Here is an 8,400-nt window from a genome sequence, read left to right on the forward strand (position 1 = left end):
TTCCGGACCTGGAAAATGCAACCTACAACCAGCTCCACGTTCTCCAGCTGAGGTGTCCTCCAGGCTGTTGCAGGGGGTCAGCTGTTCCCTCCCTGAGTCTTGCAGCTTAGGACATCCTTCATGCAGTACCAAACCTGACCATCCTGACTGACTGTTCCTCTCACCTACAATGGGGACTACATGAAAATAGAAATCAGCTCGGCTTCTCCAATGCCCAGCAGTACCTGGCACCAGAATTCTAAACAGACTGGAGTCTGGGTTTCTAGGAGAGGCAACTGTTCTGTGGAACCTTGTGTGGCCAGCTGATTATGTGGATATTCATGTAGCTTCTAGGAAACTAATGCTCACTGAAAGACACATAGACTACCCCAGATCATACAGTACCTCCGTTACCAAGCCAAGCCTGGAACCCAAGGGTCCCGATGTTTGATCCATGGCCTTGGCTGTGATAACAGTGAACAGCATCCAGGCATTAAGGAAGGGTGCCTGGGAGCCCCAGGGGCCCAGGCCCTGCAGCTGCTCACTCCATGCTGGCTCAGTCCCTCTGGCTGGGCGCTCAGCCAACAGCAGCATGGGGTTCTGCCTGACCCTGCCAAAGGTTGTGCTGTCAGCACTCTGGGGAGGCAGCCAGGCCACTTCCCCATGGGGCAGCTCAGACACAGGACCTGGAATAGCATCTCTGGACTAAGGGGCTGGACTCCCAAGCAGAGTCCTTCTGAGTAACTCGATTAGAACCTGATTAAGCTCAGGCAACAGTCTCAAGCGCCATGAAAGAGCCCAGGGTGGAACACATACTCAGGGAATGCTGTGATGACAGATCACACAGCACGGCAGGGATGACCGCAGGCTACGTGGGGGCAGAGCGTCCATTGCCGCTGCTCACTAGCTCTGCAGGTTACTTGTGTGTGCCTCCATTGTAAGATGGGAGTGACGCTCGTCTCCTGGAGAGAATGAGATCATTTAATATACATTCTTCACCACCTCTACCCGAGGTACTCACTTCTCTAGTGCACACACATAACCACACACCTTACCCACTACACCCTGTCTTGATGCACGTTTCAGGGCTAGACAAGCCGGGGCTAAGGCTCAAGTTCAGCCTTCCAGCATCCTCTGGGTTGTTTCTGTAGAGCAGGAGGATGGTGGCACACACCTTGCAGGTGTAAGCATCAACTGGGGGTAATTCACAGAGTTCTACAAGCTGCTGGCACACCCCTCATGGAGCGATGCTCTTCCCTGCTGCCCACACCTCCTCCGAGATTTTAGCAGTCTCTCCTCCTCCCTGCAGCCCATGGCTACACCACACAATTGTGTTTTCGATTGGGCCAGATTCCTGTGGGTCACTCTCCCAGGCCACAGACTGCCTTCTCCCTACCTCAGATGCAGAGTCCCGCACAGGGGTCCACACAGTTCAGGACAAGATTGTTCTTCTCTCACATCCCCCAGGTCTAAGGATGAGACACAGGAACTAGGCGAATCCAACAAACCCCTGCCTCTACCGGCAGACTTCAGGAGAACGTGGCCTTATCCAGTCCTCGCTGCATCTTGGGGCTTTTGCTGGGGATTCTAGGATTCTGGTCTACTCTCTTTCAGATTTTAGATGGTGTGAGGTGTAGATGCGATGCTTGGAACTTTTGTGGTGCCATGAAAGCTGCAGAGATAGAATGCTGATCAAATCGTGTCTGACTCCCAGGCTCCACTAGCCCTGAACCAACAAACATGCTTTTGTGTTCAGCAACTTCTCTGTTATTTGCAGTGCGAAGCATCCTGATTCAAATACCACCTGGATAAAGGACTTCGTCTCACTTACTAGCACATGCATTTATATGCTTATATAACTGGGTCCCTGCTACATGTCAGGTTCTATGCTGATGCTAGGGACCAACATCAGGAAACTCACACAGGTGGGAAGAACTGGAGAGTAAAATGCCGACCTCAGGGACAGCCTCTGATGCCGAGTTTGACCTGCTTAGCATCCGCTCCCCTTCTCTGGATGGCAGGACCCTGACTTCTCTTGGGGAAATGACCTAAAGGCCCGGTCAATCAACCTAGCCACCTAGCACAACTCACTTTCCCTGCCACTGTCATTCATTCAGTGACAGACAGGGGTTTGTCCTGAGACTACAGACTCCCGTCTTCTTCTTGGGTCACTGAACAGGAAACACAGCCTGGAGTTTCCTCCTGCTGAAGAAGAGTGCCGACACCCAGTGCTTCCTCTGGTGTCTGGTCCTGTGGTGGGTGATCCAGACAGGGATGAACCAGACACGGTCCCTTTTCTTGAGCTCTGTCTTAAGGGCAAGTGAACACGTGATCACAGCACAGCCACACAAGAGACACTCAGAGGGCACCAACCAGTTTGAAGACACTTTTTTCTCCAGTGTTTGAAAATTGTATGACACGATAAACAGATAAACAGAACACACTACAAATTTATTTATTATGCAGCTCTGATCACATAGCTATCTTCAGCCATTCCAAATGCTTTTCTATGCAAACTTTTTTTCTTTTGAGACAGGGTCTCACATAGCTCAGGCTGGCCTCCACCCCACTGCAGTAGAGGATGACCTTGGTCTTCTGATCCCTCTGCCTCTCTTTCCTTAGTGCTTGGATTATGGGTGTACAACACACCAGTTTACATGGGGTTAGGGATCCGATAGAGGACTTAACGTCAACTTAGGTGCATCCCCAGCCTGCTCCACAAACTTGAAATGGCTGTCTTTAAAAAGTACTTCTGCCATGCAAGCCTGACAACTTGAGTTTGATCCCTGGAACCAACAGTGGAAGGAGACACACACACACACACACACACACACACACACACACACACACACACACACACTTTTTAACAATGTGGGCATCATTCACTAAAAAGTTAAATGTAATGTGGGAAAAAAGTCGGGTGTCAGGATAGCAAAAAGGTCATCAGTGGAAAATCTGGTGACAAGGTGCCATAGTTGTGACACTGACGACGTCAGGAGAAACATCACAGACAGAAACTCCACACTATCTTTGGAGCTTTTCTGTAAACGTAAGATATAGCCCAGAAAGTTGTTTTAAAAATAACCCCATGATGGGCGTGGTGAGGCACAAATATGATTTCAGCACTTAAAAGGTGGAGCCAGGAGGATCAGGAATTCAAGGTCATTTTCAGCTTTGTATGGAGTTCAAGGACAGCTTGGACTATATAAGCAATTGACTAAAAATCAAATGGGGGGGCACCCCAAATCCCATTCTGCATTGTTTTAGAACTTGTTTACTTGTTCAATAGCTTATCATGAGATTTTTTCTGTTCTGAAAGGAGTATTTCATAACTGTGTACCATCCTGTCCCACAATGAATCAGCCAATCTCCCCTGCTGTTGGAAACCTAGGTTGTTTCCAATCCTTATCCTGCTAGACGAGCTTTCGGTACACACTTACTCATTTCCTTAGAATACAGGAGCTGGAACCCCTCAATCACCTCCCTTATCACAGGGCACTTTTCAAAGATTCTAAGATAGGAGGCAGCCAATCCCCACAAGGGATTCTCCCTGCCCAGCACAGTCCCTCCCTAGGGTTATGTTTCAGCTTGAGTGGCTTCCAGCAGGGCAGTTCCTACAGGCAGCCATGGCAGTGGGGTTGTGATATGTGAGCAGGTTCAGCCAGCCTGAATGGTACTCTTAGCAACAGCTCTGGGTCTCTCATCAACTAATGCATGTCTGGCTCTCTTGCATCAGGCGATCCCTATCTGGCTGGCTGCCATGTCAGGTCCACATTCTTCCCACCACTAGACTCAAGTCAGCACCCCTAGAAATGGAAAAGATCCCCATTCACCCAGGGGTACATCTGGCAGTTTGGGAGAATCCAGAAGTTTGGTGGCTTTCCATAGAAGATGCAGAATGCAGTAGGGAATAGAAACGGTGAAGCCAGCCATTCTGAAACACCTGCTGGTCTTGGTGGATGCCCCCAGGTAGTAGAAGGGACCACCTCCTGGCAGCCACTACTTTGGAACTTATCTGAACTCTATCTTCATTCTACATGGGCGCTATGATCCCCACTTCACACCGAGTTCACTGGGCTTTAGAGCCTGTCTTCCCCGAGACAGAGTGAGCTGTCAGTGGTAAGATCTACCCACAGGTCATCTTTGTCATCCCGAGACCTTTCGGGCATGGAACACAGTTGACACAACTGAGCGACCCCTTGCCCCCTGCTCTTCAGTCCCATAGCAAAGACTGTAACACTGGGAGTTAGAAAGGCCCACGGACAGAACTCAGGGCCATCAACTGTGTCTTCTGCTCTTCCGCATTACTCGTGAGGTGAAAAGCCTCTCTTCTGTTTCCTTGTATTTTCTTTGAAAAAACCCCATTTCCAATGCGGTGCAGATTTCCCAAAAACTCTAGGCTTTGACACACACCCTGTACTTTCTCTGTTGTACCCTCTGCTGTAATCTCCTGCTCTTCTACACGGAGCCTCTTACACCCCACACCTCACGATTGGCCTTTCCTTGTGTTTGGCTTGTCTTCTAAAATGGACTGGAGGCAGATTCCCCCCGCCCTGCCCCCACAAGTGCACAGTGAGATGGGAGTTGGGTGACCCCGGCAGAGTAACCCATGGCAGCTGGATAAGAGACTTCATTCCGAGTTTCTTCATGAGTAGGGCAAAAAGGGAAACGGAAAATGAAGCATTTCTTACTTAGAAAAGTGGGAACTAGAGCCAAGGAACACGAGGACTTCTGAGCTCTAAGCCTAAGTCTTTAAAGGTACAGTATCTCGCCGGGCGGTGGTGGCCCACGCCTTTAATCCCAGCACTCGGGAGGCAGAGGCAGGTGGATCTCTGTGAGTTCGAGGCCAACCTGGTCTCCAAAGCGAGTTCCAGGAAAGGCGCAAAGCTACACAGAGAAACCCTGTCTCGAGAGGGGGGGAAAAAAAAAAGGTACAGCATCTTAAATTGTGAACCATGCAAAACTGAGCTTGGGGGTCATGCAAAATGCGGTGAGGATGAAGTTTCTGAATGACTGCAAGGTTAATGACTCAGGTGTTTCTGGCAGCTCGCACCTGTGCTACACCACCTGTCACTGCGGCCTGTTTGTGAATGTGTGCGCCTAGTGGGCACAACCCAGCAAGCCAAGTGGCTCACCCCTAGACACCTCAGCTCAGGTCCCAGACTAACTGCTGAGTTTTGACTGGATGTAGTTTTTCTGCTCTTACATGAACATAATGGTTTAATTACAGAAAACAAAGTCTATCAACAGCATACAAACTTACTTGTGATAAATGTTAAATTATATAACAGGATTTTTACTTGTTTGTATTGTGTACACGTGTGTGCACACGCTTGTGGAGGTTAAAGGTCAGTAGCAGGTGCTCCTTCCCAGGAACACCTTTTTAAAAGTGATTTCAAAGTATGTGTGCTGTGTCTGTGTGGTAGGTACATGGGGGTGTTGGTGGAGACTCTGGAGCTGGAGTCACAGGCAGTTCTGAGACACCTGAAGTGGGTGCTAGAAACTAAAGTTGTGTCCCCTGCAAGAGCAGTAAGAACTAACAGCCACAAGTGCCATCTCTCCAGCTGCCCTCCCCTTCGGTGAGACAGCGTCTCTTACTGGAACCGGGGGCTCACCTGCTAAGCAGGGCAGGGTAGCTAATGGGCCCGAGATCCTGCCTGTTTCCACCTCCCAGCACTGGGGTCACAGGGGCGTCCCCCCACGCCCAGGATTTCACCTGGGGGCTGGATGTGGAACTCGGGGCTCACAGCTTTCACAGACACTTACTGGCCGAGCTAGCTCTTCGATCCGAAGAACTGGTTTTAAAACACTTATGATCATCAGTAAATGTCCAACTTTGTTTGAGCCTTTCTTTCTTTATTTTTAGGTTAGAACTCATGTAGCTCAGGCTGGCCTCAAACTTGATAGCTGAGGATAACTTTAAATTCCTCATCCTAGGCCGGGTGATGGTAGTGTTCACCTTCAGGAGGCAGAGGCAGGTGGATCTCTGTGAGTTCAAGGCCAGCCTTGTCTACAAAGTAGATTCCAGGACAGCCAGGGTTACACAGAGATACACTGTCTCAAAAAACCAACCAACCCCCCAACGCCCCGCCAAAAAAACCCCAACAAAACCCCAAACAAAAAATCCTCCCTGCCTCTCCTTCCCAAGCGCAGTGATTACAGGGGTGGCGCAGCCCACAGACTGTTTCAGTGTCTACTGACTTTCTACAGCCGGAGAGTTAGTCCTGTGGAAAGGAGCTGCAGGGAGAAATGCTGTGCAGCTCTGCTCTAAGGACTGTACAGCGGGCTTTCCCACTCCAGAGCAACTTTAAGAGCAGCTCTGCTCGCCTGTAGGCCTGAGGGTTATCTGCCCAGCATCTATGCCTGGTCTTGGCCTCCATCCCCACCTCCTCCCTCCCAGGGCACTTTCACCAGGAGTAGGCATGTCAGTGATCCTCCACAAGGAAGTTCATCATCACACAATGCTAGGGCAGCCTGAGCCGCCAGCAGTGGAGTGCTCTCTCAGGAGTCATGAAGAACACAGTGCCACCAGACACGTGAGCTAGAGCCAGCACACACCCTCCTGTGCCGCTTCTTCCAAAACCAGAGGCAGGCAAGCCAACTCCTCTCACCCACTCTGGCCCTGCTGGAATCCGGGTGGTCATAGGAGCTCTGAGCCAACAGCAAAGAAGCCAGCGATCCCCAGAGAACTGTAACATGGACCAGGCCTTACCTGTGGTGACGTGACTCCCAAGTCCTTCACTGTGACATGTGCATGGACTCCTCTTTTCATCATTCACAGCTTGGAGCCGTTTCTGAACCAGGAGTGTTTGAGAAACTTTTCTCCATCCTCAGCAAAGCGTCAAAGCAGCCAGCATGGTGGCAGGACAGAGCGCCAGCCTGGCTGCCTCTCGTTTTACCCTTCCCAGATGTACGCATGTCCAAGTGTACAAAGGCCCCATGGAGATGGTAACAGAACCTACCTTTTCAGGGCTGAGGACAAGCACACACCCTCACACACAGTACACGTTCTATACATTAAGCTATTGGTTATGAAAATTCTGCACACAACCTTAGCGGTTCACTACTAGGGGAGCTTCAGGTGAACAATCCTCAGCCTGGCTCCTGATGCCCAGGAAGATAACGGTTTTCCCAGATGCCTACATTTTCTCTTGGAACTCCCTTGTCCCTTGCTAGCCACGCTGACCCACAGGAGCATCCTGCGTTAGGAGAAGTGAGCGCACGAGCAGACAGGGACCATTCCACTCTCCACCTGGGCAAGAAAGGCTGTCCAGTGTCTTGTGGCAAATGACTCACCAAGTCATCTTCTGAGGCTGCTCCTTGTCCACTTAGCTATTGGTGATACTCTGTACACAAGATCCTAAGAGGCGACACATATCCTGGTCCTCAGAGCTGGCCGTGGCTGCGCATAAGAGCTCGTGCTAAGGAGGACCTTCTTGCCTACACAGCTGCACAAGTCACTGGATCACTTCAGCAATGTCACGGGACAAACCCATGCTGGAGTGTTCCAGCTGTGCCTGTTTGTGAGACACAGGCCCGCTTCCTCAGTCACTCAGTTCCTCACCTGTAAAACAGGAGGCTGGTTTCACTGCATGTCTTAGTGAGGGTGGCATGAGCGGGGTGCAGGGCATGAGGCCTGGGCACAGTATTTGGTACCATGTCAGTCCTCGGAGTAGAGCTGATTCTTTTTTCATCACTCCTGATACGTGGTGAAGGAACCAAGGTCCAAAGCAGCACATAGTTCATTCTGACTTCGCTCTGTTTATCCTTCCTGGCCATACTGTGCCATTTTCCAGGTCGGTCTGACAAGACACTTTTTCCAAATTGTACATGACAACCAAAAGCCAAAAAATTTTAGACATCCAAATAGCCCAGAGAATGCAAAGATTTGACACCTCGAGGCAACTCCAGAGATGGGACATGGAGGGGTAGAGGGGGCTGACTCAGTGAGCACAGAATGTCATATTCCAGCAAGTCACAAGATGCCTGAAGGACAGTGGCACTTCCAGCCTAGTTCACTCTGGTTTCGGGAATAGCAGCAATTTCTCAGAAACCTCACCAGCAAAGGCAGCTATCCAAGAGTGAGAACTTCGGTCAGCACCAATGGCTTAAGATCACTTTGCTGGGAAGTAAACGGATTTCAAACAGGTCGCACAGAGTGGCTACTGAGGGTGCTAACAGTGGTAGCTGGAAGGTAGCCAGAGACGTGGCTTGGGCAACAGAAGCACAGGCTTGCCAGGCAGTGGACAATTATCCAGCCCAGCAGGAGGCAGATGTTTGTCTGTGTATGCTCTGACCTAACATTTATCTGATGCCTGCTATGTGGTGGGCACCAAGCCAAGGACTGGCTTCTTATAAACTTGTTTAATGCCATAAGTCCTAGAAGACAGCACAAGACTTTCAGGTGGACAGGAGGAAGTA

The sequence above is a fragment of the Peromyscus californicus genome, unplaced genomic scaffold, assembly GCF_007827085.1.
Source record: "Peromyscus californicus insignis strain IS unplaced genomic scaffold, ASM782708v3 Scaffold_5__1_contigs__length_169319896, whole genome shotgun sequence".
NCBI lineage: Eukaryota > Metazoa > Chordata > Mammalia > Rodentia > Cricetidae > Peromyscus > Peromyscus californicus.